The sequence below is a fragment of the Puma concolor genome, chromosome D4 (genome assembly GCF_028749965.1).
Source record: "Puma concolor isolate L17-30 chromosome D4, mPumCon1.1.hap2, whole genome shotgun sequence".
In the NCBI taxonomy this organism is placed as follows: Eukaryota; Metazoa; Chordata; class Mammalia; order Carnivora; family Felidae; genus Puma; species Puma concolor.
The window spans coordinates 7395840-7412386 of record NC_141679.1 but is presented as its reverse complement, the minus strand read 5'-3'; the positions used below and the strand labels follow the sequence as shown (position 1 = coordinate 7412386).

The window sequence follows — 16547 nt, the reverse complement described above, 5'->3', positions numbered from 1 at the left end:
AAACAAACTTACTCTGGCAAATGGACTCTCGTGAGATGGCCATTTCCCACCTGCCTCCTGCTTCGCTGCATAACCTCTCCCCAGCATTCTAGGTACTTCTCTGCCTATCGTTAATGGAGACCCCACCACCTATTTGTTACCAGAGCACAGAGGCACAACACTTCAAGAAATCGCCAAAGCTCTGAAACTCAGAAACAGGACTACCGAAAGACCTGAGATTTCATGAGACCCAAGGGTCTCCGGTTGCACGCTTCTAACAGAAGCCAGAGAATCCACTGCAGAACCACGGTCCCCAATCCACCACTGGTGCGTTCAACACCTTCCCCAATGCACACAGAGAATAGAAAAGAGACCTTCTTTATGAAAAACACTGGTGATTCTCCATCTAATCAAACTTCCCATTTCAAAGTAAAGAAAACAGATGGAACGTTAGGGGTGGGGGGATTTAGGTGGGAGGAGTTAAAGTTGACTGGATTTTCACTTTGTGTGCCTGGTTATGGACAACTTACCAACTCCCTACCCCCACAACCCCGGCCCTTCTTCCTCAAGGCTCAGACTCAGACCAAAGTTAAATGGGGGCGCTTTCAGTTTACGCTTGCGATGGTGTTACGCAAGACCAACCCAAAGAACAAAAGATAATGCTTAACCACGGAGAAAGAAGCAGGGCCTGTTCAAACTTGTCTCTATTCACGGATGGGGGGCTGGGGTGGGCAGCACCTCCCTGTCACTGTGACATGCAAACCATGAAAGCGTATTACTTAGATTTGCTGGCATGCGAGCCTTCCTGGAATAAAATGTCACTTGGTAATTTCAAGGCAACGGGTAAAAACTCCTCCTTCTCCACGTGACCAAGGTATAAAAAAAGAAGAGAAATGTGTTTTGGAACTTAAAGCACCTACTTGAGCTCTTAACTACTGAGTTAATTTTACAAGTAAGACTAGTCTTTATTTGTTTAAGTCCTGGACTTCCAAAGGGATGTCTAAGCATGGCAGGTAGACATGGAGAGGGAGACGGAACTGGCTGGCTGTATAAAGACTGCTGCTGACTCCTGGGTTTCTATCCCTTCAGGTCACGTCCCCATTCCCTCTATCTGATTAAAGTAATTCAAAGACTGCCATTGAATTTGAGGGTCCTTCTCCAGCCCATCTTATTAGCCAAGCACCTGTTCTATTCACTCAGCATTCTGGAAGCATAAAGCTAAAGACATACTTTTGGTTCATTAACTGTCTAAAAACCTCTCTTTCTTTCCATGTCTTACCACCTGGAGCGCACCGTCTGAGACAGCAGGCACCAGCACACGTGGCTTATCCAAAGTGCTTTAACTTTATAAAATGCACGCTGGATTTTGAAGACTTAGCAGGGAAAATATCTCATTGATAATCCCTTTTTATACTGATTACATGTGGGGATAATAGTATTTTAATTACGTTTGGTTTAATTAAATATATTATTGAAATTAATTTCACTATTTGAATTCTTATTTTTTTAACAAGTCTGAGAAACAGTTTTAAATTGTATCTATGGCTCACATTTGTGGCTACCATAGCATTCCTACAGAGCAGCACTGCTCGGGAGATAACGTGGTACCAGGACTAGAGATGTTTACGCCAAGCAGCAAGCACAGGCTGAATTTTCTGGAATTCTGGAAATTGGAGGGGGAAATGAGATCTCAAGAACTCATCCCAACATAAAACTCATTCCTAGAGATCATCCGAGTCCCATCCACAAGTGCAGCAGAGAAAATATTGCAAAGTTCAGATGCTCCATCCAGGTCTAGGGCAACACGCACAATCCAATGTGAGCACCTCTCTCCCTTGGGGATACTTCAGGTGAGGCCTGGCTCCTCAAGTGAGGAGTTCACTGCTGCTGGAAGCAATGAAGCGGGGGGGATGGGGTGGACGAAGAGGGAAGACTTGAGGAGAGGGAGAGAAGGGGAAGGGACAGACTGAGATAGGAAGTGGAGGGGATAGTGAACATATGGATGGGAAGATAAGGAAGGCTATCTCTACAATGGAAAGAAACAAACCCCCTTCCCCACTGCTCAGGGTAATTCGAAGGCTAAGACTGAGAAGGCCAGTATCAACAATGAAGTTGACAATGCCCAGGGAGGTAACTCAAGAGGGTCGCTCCACTCAGCAGAGAAAGGCACAAAACTGAAGATAAAGGAGACGCCCCTGGGCACACCGAGGCCTTAGAATACCCCTATGCCAAATGGACAAAGCCACATCCTGGAACTCACTCACTTCTCAGCCTTTCATCTTTGTCAGCGGTCATAAACCCACCGTTTCGCTAAGTGCAGTTCCCTTTTCAGGGAGTCTTAAAGCCCATGGCACTACCTCGTGACTCCATGAAGATGGGTCTCTTTCACACTCTTCTCTTAAATCTCACAAAATAAAATTAAAATTAAAAAAGCATACTCCTCTTATGAGAAAATATGGATTTCTTTTTGTCTTTCAGGGCCAAATAGAGTCCATCAGAACCAGGGTGCCTTCTAGGAAGACCTCCAGCGATGGCTCTGCATGGATGCATCCAGGTGGTACCCATGTCACAAAGGACCGTATTCTGAGAGTTCACGTGTGGGGTGGTTGTCTCGTGCTCAGAACACACTGTCACGGAAAAGGAAATTAAGCAGAAGCAAATGGCTAGAGAAAGACCCAGGCTAGCCCAAAAGGTCTCTTTAACCATAAACCTGAACGACATGACGGAGTAGTCCTGGTTTGAGGAGCCACGGTGCGGCGCTCAGCGGAGAGAAGGAGGGAAAGGGGACAAAAGTGCTTTCGTTCTATCGAGGACAGGAGGGAACCCTGTCAGCAGGAACCAAAGACCGGGCTAACGGCTAACGGAACAATGTTTATCAGGACCTGTTACTCCGGCAAACGCGCCCAGTCAAGCTCACAGGAAGAGAGAGGGGGGCAAGGACTTAGATACAAGCAGGTGAAATGCATGTGGACTTAGGTGAAATGCAGGCCAACAGGCCAAGCTGGGGATGGCGGCAGAACGGCTCCCCCCCACTCCTATCTCCTCCTCACTGGAGGCCCAAGAGGCTAAGCCACAAGTTCCTGCTACCTTGTTGTTGTAATACTATTTCGTGGCACCCCTGGGCCAAGAGACATACCCAACATTCTGTCTATTAAATAGGTCGATTCTCACACTTTGGAATCAGTCTGAACTCTGCCACCCCGTTTCCTGCTCCACTTAACTTTTACACAGTACTGGCTTTTTAAGGGTAGTAAACCCCAAAAGCCTAGCTTTGCAAAGATATGATATCATTCGAAAGGAATGCAGTGACCTAATACTGAAACTATGAACTACCTTGAGCCAGTAGTTCACAGGGGAGCTGACACATTATTTGTTTTCCTAAAAAAAAAAAAAAAAAAAAAATTAAAATATCACACAGCCTCCCTGTGAATCACTGTGGCACCCCACAGTGCCACAGAGAGAACAGTTTGGGAAACTGTAAGTTTAGACCATGCCACTGTAATCAAGAGTGTCCTTGCTGGTTTTCATTTAAAACAAACAAACAAAAAAAATCTACGTGGCCCATTGTAACCTCTGATCTATTCTCTGTTAAGGATTCTACATCTAAGCCACAGCCGCCTTTGGGTAACTGATAAAGCCCAGGGCGACCCAGAGAGATTCTGCAGAGGCACAGACAGGGGGCGCCGTGGCAACGGACCAATCAATCCGTCCCCTTTAACTACTTCACCCTACAGTAGAAGTGGGACAGGGAGAAGTGTCTGAGGCAGTATGTATGTTTTTCATTAATTAACAGGTGAGACAAGTGTTGGGTCAATATTACAGACTGCTCACGGGAGGTGGGTGCTTTATGTATGTTTAATGATAATCACGTGATTTTTGTCCCTGCTAAGGCTAAGAAACTAAACTCTAAAATAAGCAAAGACTGTACCGAGACCAAAATAGAGGAAAGTCAAGTCTGTCCAGTCATTCATTCATCCCTCCGGCATTCTACACATGTTAAGTTTCTTTCATGTCCCAGGGCCCTGTATACTTTACAGGGACCAGAGCAATGAACAAGCCAGACCCAACGTGGCCTCTGTCGTGTCTAGGGCAACAGTGATTTTTTCCATCTGCCCCACACCAAGAGAGAATCTTCAGGCTTCATCTTACCTGACCTCTTAGCAACATGTGGTGAGTGATCACCTCCTCTTTCCTGGAACATTTTGTTCACTTGGCTTCCACGACCTCTTCTGTCCTCGTTGTCTTCTTACCTCACTGGCTGCATCTTCCCTGTTTCTCCCTCTTCTCGGCCTCCAAAGTTGGTTGCCCTGTGGCTTGGTTCTTGGCCATTTTCTCCACCCTTACTCTCTCCCTGGATGTTTCCTTGTGGTCCCATGACATCCAATATCATCTCTATACTGTTAACTCCCACATTCCTATCTCTGGCTCCCACTTTACTCTGGAGTTCTAGACCCGTGTATCCAATTACGTACTTGAAACCCTCACTTTGAGACTAACAGGTATCCCAAATGTACTATGTTCAGAACAAAGTCCCGATCTCCTCCGACCCCTAAACCCTGATTTCCCCATCCCAGGAAATGGTACTTCCATTCACGCTCAGGCCAAACACCCAGAGCTCTTTCTTGATTCTTCTGTTTCTTATCACAACACTAATCCCTCAGCAAGTCCTGTTGGCTCTACCTTCAAAACCTATCCTGAATCTAAACGTCCCACACCATCTACCCCACTTGCTGCAATACACTAATGCTCTCCCTACCTATCTCCACTCTTCCCTACTCAGTCTATTCTCAGCACAGTAACCAGAAACGCCTCTTTAAGATATGTTAGACACTATCAATCCTTTACCTACTATCCACTCCCTTCAAGGAGTTCCCATCACACTTGAAATCCTTGAGCTCCCTGTTGCAGTCTCTAAGGACCTAAATGATCTGGCGACACTACAATCACATTAGGGCTCCCGTTGCTTTTACCTCCTCTAGGAACCCTTCTCCTTAGATCTACAGGTGACTCAGTCCTCACTTGAATCAGAGAAGCCTTCTCTGGACACCCTTTCTAAATATTCTTCCCCTCCTTCTGAACCCCATCATTCTGCTCTGTTTCTCTCTGTAGCACTCACTACCCCATAAAATTACATCTGAGGTAGGAATTGTTGACTGTTCCTCCCATTAGAACATGAGATGAGTGCACGTACTCTGTCTTGTTCATGCTGGCACTCAGTGCGCTCTCGAATACTTAGTGGAATAACAGTCTTCTGACTTCGCCTAGTTTACGTACGGTGAACGATGACACAGAAGAGACCTGGGTATATGCTACCTCATTTATCTTTTTAAATTTCTGTGAGGTGGGTACAAGTATCAACCCTAAGAGAGGGTTAAGTCTCTTGCTCAAGATCCCAGAGGTGATCAGAGGGAGGGTCTGGATTCATCTCAGACCCATGGCACTACTGGGCTGTACCCTTAAGCCACCAGGCTATGCTAAGTATACCGCCTGTATACCGTCCTCTGGGAAGGGGTGGGCTGAGCCCCAATGACGTCCAATGCTTCAATTCTACCTCCCGTCACAGAAAACAATGTCGTCAATTTGTACTGCTTGAAACTGAATTTCTCCATTAAGTCACAAGGACTCTTTTACCCCAATACAACTCGGTGATGACAACTGGCAACAGACCAAGGCCGAACAGGTGCATACAGAGACCAGGTGGTGTTGGGGGGGGGGGGGGGCTGGGGCATCACATGCGACACTGGCCATGCTAGTTCACTACCCAGAGTACCCACAGTATGAATTTCCCCCTTCTAAAGATTTACACATTTGAACGAGAACCGCTAGAGGTGACAAGTTCACGAGTCTGGTTGGATTCAACCAAAGCAGAATACTGCAGCAAACACCTCGTCCTTGGTTCTTTATCTGTCACCAGGAAAATCAGTTGCCTGGCTGGTGCAGAAACGCCAAATGAACTCCTTGCCTTAAACTTTGCATAACTGATTGTGCCTGCTATGGTGCCTCAGATGGACCCCACTTACAGCCTGATACAACGCTAAGAAAATTTTCTGGAAGCCCCCGGCTCAATTCTGGAACAGCACAAGACCTAAAAACAGGTACCACAAGATCAGAGAGACATTAAGGTGACATCACTTCTTTCCTCTACGATAATAAAATTAAAAACTGCCCATCTGTGCACCCTATCAAGATATCACCGGTTCTCACTGTTCAGGCCACACAGCACACATACAGACCTTACTCACACACCTGTACACACTCCCTCCTTATTCGGCCCGGTGGTTCCTAACTACACAGAGGGCAAAGAGCACTGGCTATGAATAATGATGCATAGTTACTTCCCTGCAAATATTACAAATGCGAAAAAAAATCCAGACTCATTCCAAAAATTATAAAGAATTATTTTAAAAAACAAACTAAGTATATGTCTTCAACTCTACTACTGAACAGGAGCCAAAATTACTCTTGTGTTCTAAGTTTACCAAAAATAATACAAATTGTGACATTTGGCAACACTGAGAACCTAATTTAAAATCACTTTTGACTCTAAACCCATAAATTTTATAAAACTGGTAATAAGTGCTCCTTGCTGTGAGATGACCCATTTACGTAATAGCTTTGAGAACTCCATTCTTTCCTAAAAATCAAGGCTTAGAAAATGTGGGTGGGCGGGGAGGAACAGAAAGGAAAAAAGCAGAATGTCTGAGGGTGACAGGGAGTTTCACTGCTTACAGAACAAGAGAAAAGCTGTCCCCCCCATGCATACGCCCACCCCACACACACCCATCTTCCCTCCTTAACCCCGGGAGAAAGTTTTTTAAGCCAACACCACTCGTCTCCCATCTACTTTCTCAGCTGGCAGTATTTTCGCTGGACTTTTCTAGTTCCTGGACATTGTCTGGTCTCTGGACTCCAGGTCTCCAGTCTTCAGAGGAAAGATGAGTCTACAGATGGGCTGAGAAGGCAGCCAACCCCTAGGAGCAAGGAAAGCCGGAAGAGGGGACCATCCTCCCTTGACTAAATTCCTAGAGATGAAATGACTTCTAAGTAGTGCTTTGCAAGATCCTGGCAACATTGATTTCTGGACACAGAAAAATGAAAATTAAGCAAAAAAAAAAAAAAAAGGAAAGGTGGGGTTAGATTCAAACAATAGCCACCATCGCAATGCTCAAATGTCTGAAGAAAAGGAGTCCCTAATCTCTTCGTCCTTGACACTCCCCGGCTGGTTAGCCGTCAACAGCATCACCAGCACTAAGGCCCACAGGCCTAGTCGGACACTTTTTAGGAAAGAGACTGTCCTTTCACCCTGCAAGTCAGACAACAGCTCCAGCTCCCAGTTCCTACAAGGTGACCAGGCTCCTTAGGAACCAGAAACCAAGGAGAGTTAGAAATGAGGCTCCAAAAAATCATTTCACTCAACCTCTTCATTTTACAGGGTCCAGATTGCTAAGCCAGCTCTCTTAAATCTCTCTACGGCAGTTAGTGAAGGACCTGGGTTTTGAGCCTCATTCTCCTAAATCCCCAATCTACTGCATCTTGCTGAAAAAAATGAACGGATTGGCTGTCCATCCTTCCATAAATAAATAAGAACACAGGTTTAAAAACCATATATATGGCCAATATGCCTTAGTGGTTAAGACTATGTACTCTGAAGCCAAACTGGCTGGTTTATGTCTTGGCTTTACCCCTTACCAGCTATGTGACTTTGGGCAATTTATTCAACTGTACCTCAGTGTCCTCATCCATAAAATGGGAAGAAGAATAATAGCAACAACAACCAGCATGAGGGTACCTACTTCATTGGGTTTTGGGGCAACTTAAATGAGATCATATGTCTTATTAACCTATTTTAAAATGAGCAAACACTGAAGATAATGTCTACCACATCGCAAGTGCTATGTGAGTACCAGGTGAGTACCAGTATTCTTTCAAATTTGATTAAGACTATAAAGAAATAGGAAAAAGAGGCTACGGTCTCACTCTGCTTTATTTCTCCGGGCTCGTTCTAAATAGTTCTCAAATACACAAGCTTCGTTTGATAAGAGCATTTGGCAAGGAATTCAATAGTGTGCTTTCGTGTATTGCCTAGATCTAATTAGTGCAATTATTCTAAGCAATTTAAGAATAAGAATAAAAGTGGGGACAGATCCTACTGGTATTTAGCTCTAATCCATGACTTCTGGTTTGAGAATTGCTATCGATTGGACATCTGTATACTGTACTCCAGGATCCTTGGTGATGCTCGAAGAGCTCATGCTTGTCGGTCTGATTCTGGAAGCTCAGTCCATCCGTCCCAGGGCACACAGCAACTCCTGAGAGTCTGGGTCCCAGCCCCGAGGGCTCCTCCTCCCAGCTTCTGGGTTCTGGGAGCTTCCAACTCCCTCCTTTTGATCCTCCGGCCCCAGGGCCATAGCTGCCTCCGGCAATTACTATCTTTATTACCTCAAAGCTCTCCTTTGTGCCTTTTTAGTCTTCCCAGTCCTGCTTAACAAATTTCTGATACTGGAATCTCTCCATTACAATAACTGAAGTGGCTTCTCTTTTCCGGACTCGACCCTGGCTGATGCACCACTGGGCGGGCACTGGGCAGGCACTGGGCTCCAGCTTTCTCACATGACACAAAATCACCCCTTGTGAAAATCGACAGAGAAAGCCGCTCCAACTTTCACCTGGAATGTTAAAATCCTTCGTGCCCCTTACAGTGTTCTCTGCTCAATGTCTTTTTTTTTTTTTTAAGTTTATTTATTTTGAAAGAGAGAGAGAGAGAGAGAGATGAGACAGAGAAAGAGAGAGAGCAAGCAGGGGAAGGGGAGAGAGAGAGAGAGGGAGACAGAGAGAATCCCAATCAGGCTCCATGTCGTGCAGAGCCCGATATGGGGCTCGAACCCACAAACCGAGAGATCATGACCTGAGGCCAAATCAAGAGTCAGGGACTTAACCTACTGAGCCACCCAGGTGCCCCTTCTCTTCTTAATGTCTAAGTTCAGTTTATCCACTTGAGATTATGGGATCTTCTTCAATTAGTTAGTTGTCAGTGCAAACTAAAGACACGCTCCCCACTGCCCGGACATACTCTATGTACGAAATTTCTTATAATCCCTACTACCTTTCCGATTTTCTCTCTTTCCTTTGGGTTTGTAAAATGAGCTTCCAACTCTAAAAGACACCATCTAAAAGTATCTATGTATGAAGATATGTTTCTAATACCTAAGAGTGGAGGAAAACTTGCCTCTGGGCATGTTTGCTTATTAATTTAATAAAAGCATTTATATATAAACTGTAATATATATAATATGGAATTGTACATGACCTATAATACACATAGTACATCACAGAGCATATATAATATGTATCATTTTCAAGGATGCCTGCCTGGATGACTCAGTCGGTTAAGCACCGGACTTTGGCTCAGGTCATGATCTCACAGTTTGTGGGTTCAAGCCCCACATCAGGCTCTGTGCTGACTGCTTTCTCGGAGCCTGGAGGCTGCTTCAGATTCTGTCTCCTCCTCCTCCTCTCTCTGCCCCTCCCCCGCTCACGCTTTGTCTCACTCTGTTTCTCAAAAATAAATTTAAAAAAAAATGTAAAAAAAAAAAAAAAGTAAAAACATTAAAAAAAATTAAAAAAAAAAAGCTACATATCAGGTTCTGTGCTGACAGCTCAGAGCCTGAAGCCTGCTTCAGATTCTGTGTCCCCCTCTCTCTGCCTCTCTCCTCTCTTTCTCTCTCTCTCTCTCAAAAATAAACATTAAAAAAATTAAAAAAAAAAAAAAGGAAATATAAAGAGGACGTTACGCCATGCAGTTTAAGGGTTGCGAAAGGGGATCCTCTAGCCCTTCACCTTGCCACTTCCCTGCCCCCTACTAATTCTACCATGAACAGTGTCGTTCTTCGGCCCAGTTAAAACACAAACACCTCTGAAAATTATGGTACTTTAGTCAGTTGACCGGCTCTTTTACTGAAACCAGTTTAGATTTAGATTAGTGGGTCTGGACACTAGCCCTGAGAGACATCTGGACAGTCCAGGGCATTCTGGGCTGTCACCATTGGTGGCATTCGGTGGTGAAGGCAGGGATGCCACCTGGGCCCGCACACAAAGAATCACCCACGTCCCACACGACTTTCAAGTATCCCCTCAGACATTCACGTAGGTAAAAACCTGTTTACCATTATCTGAGCTTAAAACCTAAGTCCACTTTACTTTCATGATTCCTATTTGCGCTAAGTTATCTAAAATGAAGTCACATCACAAATCAAAGGAAGACTGATCACTGTCTTGATAGAAGTATCCTAGAGTTTTGTCCACTGTTTCATAAAATCGTTTATCACTGGAAGTAAAGGAATTAGACATCTGAACCACCCACCGCTACAACCGATACAGTTCTGGGTCGTCAGAATTCTAGCTAAAGACGTGATTCCTTCCTCGTGCCTTCTGGTATATTTGTGCTGAAACATTTTCATATTTAAACCCACGTGTGTTATAAATCATATTCCTTTTTTTTCCCCTTGTATTTCATTTATGAAATTATATTGACTTTTTAAAATTACATGCACAGGTAGATAATACTGTCTATGAATTTTGTTTGAGAATAATAAAGAGGGCAATAAAAAAAAAAGTTTAGAGGGAGGGAAGGAGGAGAACAGCAAAAAGGTATTCTGGTGGGAACGCTACCGAGAAGAAAGAGAGTGAGGTCTGGCAACAAGCCCACAGAAGGTATCCGACGAATGCGTAAAAATGAATGGACTTTGTTTAATCCTTCTTTCTAGGCGAAAACGCCACATGGGTGTTTGTCATGGCTTACGGGACTTAGCCAGATGCATGGAGGGAGGATAGACCAGCCCTCAAACCTTGGCTCTGCCTCTTACGAGTCATGTAAACTTGGGCGAATACTTGCAATTCTCTGAATGCTGATGCTCACATTTGCAAAATGGGAGTAATAAAAAAGGCTTTACAAGTTGGCCTTCCTGAATCTTAAAGGTCTATCACCATGTCCAGCATATCATAGGCCTTTGATAGAGATTAATTCCTGCCCTCCCAGATGTTGCTTCATTTTCTAGTATGCCCAGAAAGAGGGAAAAGCCAAGACAGTAACTGTGTTAGGTATCTACCGCAACGTAATGAACTACCACCAATTTAGTGGCTTAAAACAACACATGTCCAGCTGACTCTTGAACAATGCAGACGTTAGGGGTGCTGACCTCCTGCACAGTCAAAAATCTACGTATTTAACTTCTGACTCCCCCAAAACTCAACCACTAATCATCCTGCTGTGGGCCAGAAAAAGCCTTACCTGTAACAAACAAGTTTTTGAACACCTATTTGCATGTTCTGTGTGTTATATACAGCGTCCTCACAATCAAGTAAGGTAGAGAACAGAACACGTTAGTAAGAAACTCATAAGGAAGAGAAAATACATTTATAATACCGTATTGCAAAACACCTCTGTTTAAGGGGACGTGCACAGTTCAAACCCGTGTTGTCCAAGGGCCGACTGTATCATGTCAGTTTCTGTGGGTCAGGAACATGAGCGTGGCTGAGTGGGCCCTCTGATTCAGGCTCTATGGTAAGGCTGCCATCAAGGCATCAGCTAGAGCTAGAGCCTTCTCTGAAGGCTCAACTGGTAAAGATCACCTTTAACACTCATGTGGTTGCTGGCAGAATTCAGTTTCTAGAAGGCTGTTGGGACGGAGGTCTCCAGGTCTTTCCTGTCTGTTGGTCAGATGCCTCCCACAGTTACCTGCCACATGGGCCTTTCCAACATGGCAGCCTGCTTTTATCAAAGCATACAAGCCCAGGAGACAGTAGAGTCTGACAGCAAGACAGAAGTCCTATCTTTTGTAATCAAATGATGAAAGTGACATTGCATCATCTTTGTAATATGTATAAGCAAGTCACTATAGCCAGCCCACACTCAAGGGGTGGCACATACAGAAAAGTCTGAATTCCAGGAGACAGGAATGGTGGTAAGCAGGGAGGCGCCTTAGAACTTGACTGTTACAAAATAAAATAGGGACCTGTACAGAATTCTTTTCTAGATAAGTGAAAAAATTAGCTGAGTCAATATGTATACAATGTATGTTACCTAACTTGACAATAAATTATATTTTAAAAACATAAGTAAAGAAAATGTTTTCAGTACCCAATCCATGTATCTCAACTGTTAAAAATTTAACTCACTGAATGGTGCCTGGATAGCTTGGTCGGTTAAGCATCCGACTTCGGCTCAGGTCGTGATCTCGCGGTTTGTGAGTTCGAGCCCTGTGTCCGGCTTTGTGCTGACAGCTTGGAGCCGGATCCTGCTTCGGATTCTGTGTCTCCCCTGCTGGTGCTCTGTCTCTCTGTCTCTCAAAAATAAAAATTTAACTCACCAGTTAATGTTATAGGTTTTGTGTCTGATAGATTCCTCTTAAAAATCTGGCATAAAAGCCAGGAATATTCAAATCACAAAAGGATGCCCTTAGATTATATAACCCTACAGGAAAACAACGATGCTAAAAATGTTCAAATATGACAGCCAAACCCCTTCTAATTGCTGTATTGTTCAAAGTGATTTCAAATAGAAATCATGGGTCTGTGTACTTGAACTGAAGCCTGACAATCCTCCCCTTCACTAAACTCTAAATACAAAATGAACCTAAAGGCTTAATGGATCATCCATTAAATGTTCTTTCTTAATTCCCACATCCCAGAGTGAAAGTCTGCATTACCTTAAAAAACAAAAAAAAAAAATGAATTCCCTTAGAAAATGCAGTGGCCAGCACTGAAAAACTGATGCAAAACACCGGTGGTTAATCTTTTAAGAAGAAAAATAAATTTACAAAAATTAACTCTCTAGAATTAACTTCTGTTGGTGGCCATACCTGTAAAATTTTGCTTTAGAATCGCACCGGCTGAAGAACGTGATTTCTGGAACAACTTTGGAAATGTCACTGTTGTTTAAGACATACACCCCAAAACTGCCTTTATGTAAGGGACTAAGTCCCAGGTGTCACCCCACACAAACTGCCCTTCTCTGAGCAGGTGGAACCCACGTTTATTCTATGAGGCTCTGCCCCCACCTCAGCTGGATGAGCTGGGGCTAACACACACTGGACCGATCAGACTCTTTCCAAGGAACCTGAAAATGGTATACAGGGACACGACCCAGCTGACTTGTAGCACGGAAGTTCTGAGTACATTACATGTTTCAGGCTGGAGAAGAAAACCATGTTGAGCCCATGGATACCATGATGGTTAATTTCACGCGTCAACTTGATGGGAGCCACAGGGTGTCCAGATGTCTCGTCAAACATTACTCTGGGTATGTCTGTGAGGGTGTTTGTGGATGAGATTACACTGAACTGGTAGACGGAGTCAGGCAGAGTGCCTTCCCCAGTATGGATGAACCTCGTCCAGTCAGTAGAAGGCCTGAACAGAACAAAATGGGGGTCTCTCCCACAAGTAAGGGGAACTTTCCTGCCTGGCTGCTTTGAGCTGGGACAGCAATCTTTTCCGGCCTTCAGAACCAAACTGAAATATCAGCTTGTGTGGTTCTCCAGCCTACCAGCTTTTGGACTGGAACTTACACCATTAGCTCTCCTGGTTCTCAGGCCTTTGAACTCTAAATAGAACTAAACCATGGGTCTCCAGCTTGCCAACTGAGGTCCTGGGATTTCTCAGTCTCCACTGGCTCCAAGTGAGCCCATTCCTTATAATAAATCTCTTTATACAAATATCACACACACACACACACACACACACACACACACACACACACACACAAATAAATACCCTATTGGTTGTATTTCTCTACAGAACCCTAATACATATACTAAGAAATACAGAAAAGCAGGGGCAGCCGGGTGGCTCAGATGAGCGTCCAACTTCAGCTCAGGTCATGATCTCAGTTTGTGGTTTGAGCCCTGCGTCGAGCTCTGTGCTGGCAGCTCAGAGCCAGGAGCCTGCGTCAGATTCTGTGTCTCACTCTCTCTCTGCCCCTCCCCCGCTCGTATTCTGTCTCTCTCTCTCAAAAATAAACATTAAAAAATTAAAAAAAAAAAAAAATAGAGAAAAGCAATATGGAGGGAGAAAAATGAAGTGATGTGTAAAGAAAAGCAGAAATAAAAGATCATGTTGTGTGCAGACAAAGACCGTGGGGTAGTGCCGTGTCCTTAGACTTTCAAAAGATCTAGTTGGCCATCCTGTCGTTGGGTACCATGAAACCCTCCTGATCCCTTACGCTAAATCCCCTTTTACATAAGCCAGCACAATGGGCTGCAGCTGACTGCAACCAAAAGAGTCTCGAATGATGTACGTGATGAACCAGAGCTCTGGCGGTGCAAAGCCCCGATCTCCAGCTTGACTCCCTGACTCGTCCAGACAGAACACAGCAGGACAGTTGAGACACAAGACCCTGGGGTCAGAAAGAAACTGCATTCACTCCCCTGCTTCCACACCTACGAGCCATGTGACTGCTGCTAAGTTACTCTACTTCTCCAAGTCTTAGGTTTCCTGATCTAATGACACAGGGGGCTGCTAGGAGAATGAAGAGAACTCCGAGCTCCAGGGCCATCACTGGAGGCCTTCCAGATGGCGCCCCAGTTGTGTGGCCCAGGAGCTCTGCTTCACGCAGCAGGCAGACCAGAGGAAGGGCTCAAAAGTTAGCCTTTACCGTATCTTTCTTTTTTACGTCACGTTCCCTACCTGATTGTCACCAAAGCCACTGTCTTCAGCAAGTGAGGAGGGGCACTTTCAACACAAATTGATACAAACACCCGAGACCATCTATTTGTGAGTGGTTTTTCTGCTTCAGCTCACTCTACTTTTCAAAATAAATATATGCCAGGCACTACACCACCACACGTAGTAAAAATTATGGCAGAAATACTGTGTCTTTCAGGAAATCATTCTCAACTGCCAAGAACCCAGCCTTCCGAAGCAAGCATTGTACCAAAAGACCAAACAAAATCCTAAGAAGTACACAGGGCTCTGGAGTCAGTGGGACATGGGTTAAAATCTTGGTCAAGTTTCTCATTCTTCCTAAGCCCCTCTTTTCTCATATTTTCAAGGGGATACTTCATAGGGTTGGGAAGCATTAAAGTAAGATATGCAAAGGCAAGAACTAAAAGAAGTACTAAATAATTGCTAACTTCTTTCCAACTCTAGAATAAAAAACTGAAGTGCTAAGTACTTGCTAGCTTACTTCCAACTCTAGAATAGCCAGGAACTAATTAATGTATTCTACTTAATAATATACTAATAATCACCCAATGGCCCCATGAAAAAATGTTGCTATTAATTAACTTAAATGGGTCTAATCCTGTCAAGTAGGTTGGACCACTTTACCTTAATGCAGGTGGGTAAGATTCTGCACCTACATGCCATTAAACCTCCCCCTCAATGCAGGGTGGCCCTGCACTCTAGCTCATCCAGGATAGTCCTGGCCGTAAGTATTAATAGGGCCCCATTTCTCTCTTGAAAGTCTCCTGGTTTGGATAATAAATTATAGGATCACCTTCCCTAAATAAAGTAAAAATTTTAGATGAAAGATACACTTCTACAATTTGTTATTTCACATCCATGTTTGTTTACTGTGGTTTATGATGATGTAAGTTTTTTCCGTCCAGCCTTTGAGACAAACTGAAAACAAGACCATTCGGGGCTCTATATCTACATACCAAGTAGCTTTTCAGACTGCCCAGACTCGGGAGTTATGACTGGGCTGTCAGCCTTTATCTCACAGGACAAGTCGCACAAACAAACAGAGTGGCAGGACAGGGCCATCCCACTCAGCAGCGGTTGCTGTGGTTTATGGAGGCCCGCACAGCCCCACACTGACAGACAATCGGGGAGCAGAGTAAAAGGGACGCCTCTGGCACTCTGCGGTATAAAATGCACTCTCACGCTTACCGTCCAATGTGACTCTCAAAAGCAAACACCATTTTCTACCCCTGCATCTCACAAGATGCCTGCTGCCTGCCACACAGCTGGGGGACACCTGGAAAGCCGATGCATTTGCTCACAAGTTCCCTGAAGCTCACCTTCTCTCTACCTGAGATCCCCAGAACCTGCCTGCCTCAGTGTCTTGACCCTCGCCTGCCACCCACTACCATGGATTCGAAGACCGATTCTGGGCCTTCTCCCCCATTGTGAGCCCTGCCCTCTACCTCCATCCATAACGTCCAGCTTTGTTCATCAGCATCATGAAACCAAAACCAAAGATGAGACGCTCCCTGGCCACACTCCTCCTCAAGGCTACGTGGCCAGGTCTGCCCTCTGCCTAGACCCTGCCCATTTGGAAAGAGGGATAAAACTTCACTCGCCACTCCATTTTACACATGAAGAAACCGAGGCAGGGTAGACAAGTGGCTTCCCCGAGGTCACACACCAGCTGTGCTTGAAGAGGAGCGTGGGTCTTCTGAGTCCAGGGTCCACCATGTTTCTCCTCCAACAGTGCTTCTCAAATTTCAGTGTGTACTCACAAGGTCAGCTACATAATTGGCAGGGATCGGTGAAAATGAAAATGAAAATGAAAATGTTGGGTCCCTTGTACAAAAAGCAGGAGAAAATGACTCTCCACTCTTATCTAGTCC

General features: G+C 44.6%; 1 protein-coding gene and 1 long non-coding RNA gene across 6 annotated transcripts in view; one reads left to right on the top strand and one right to left on the bottom strand.

Moving 5' to 3' along the window:
- The window catches only part of GLIS3 (GLIS family zinc finger 3), a 504180-nt gene that overhangs the window by 404815 nt on the left and 82818 nt on the right, over nt 1–16547 (bottom strand). The gene's annotated exons all lie outside the window — the stretch shown is intronic.
- On the top strand, nt 2525–6146 carry LOC147574694 (uncharacterized). Its single transcript, XR_015243418.1, has 2 exons — nt 2525–2934; nt 5894–6146. It is a non-coding gene; the product is annotated as an uncharacterized LOC147574694 (long non-coding RNA).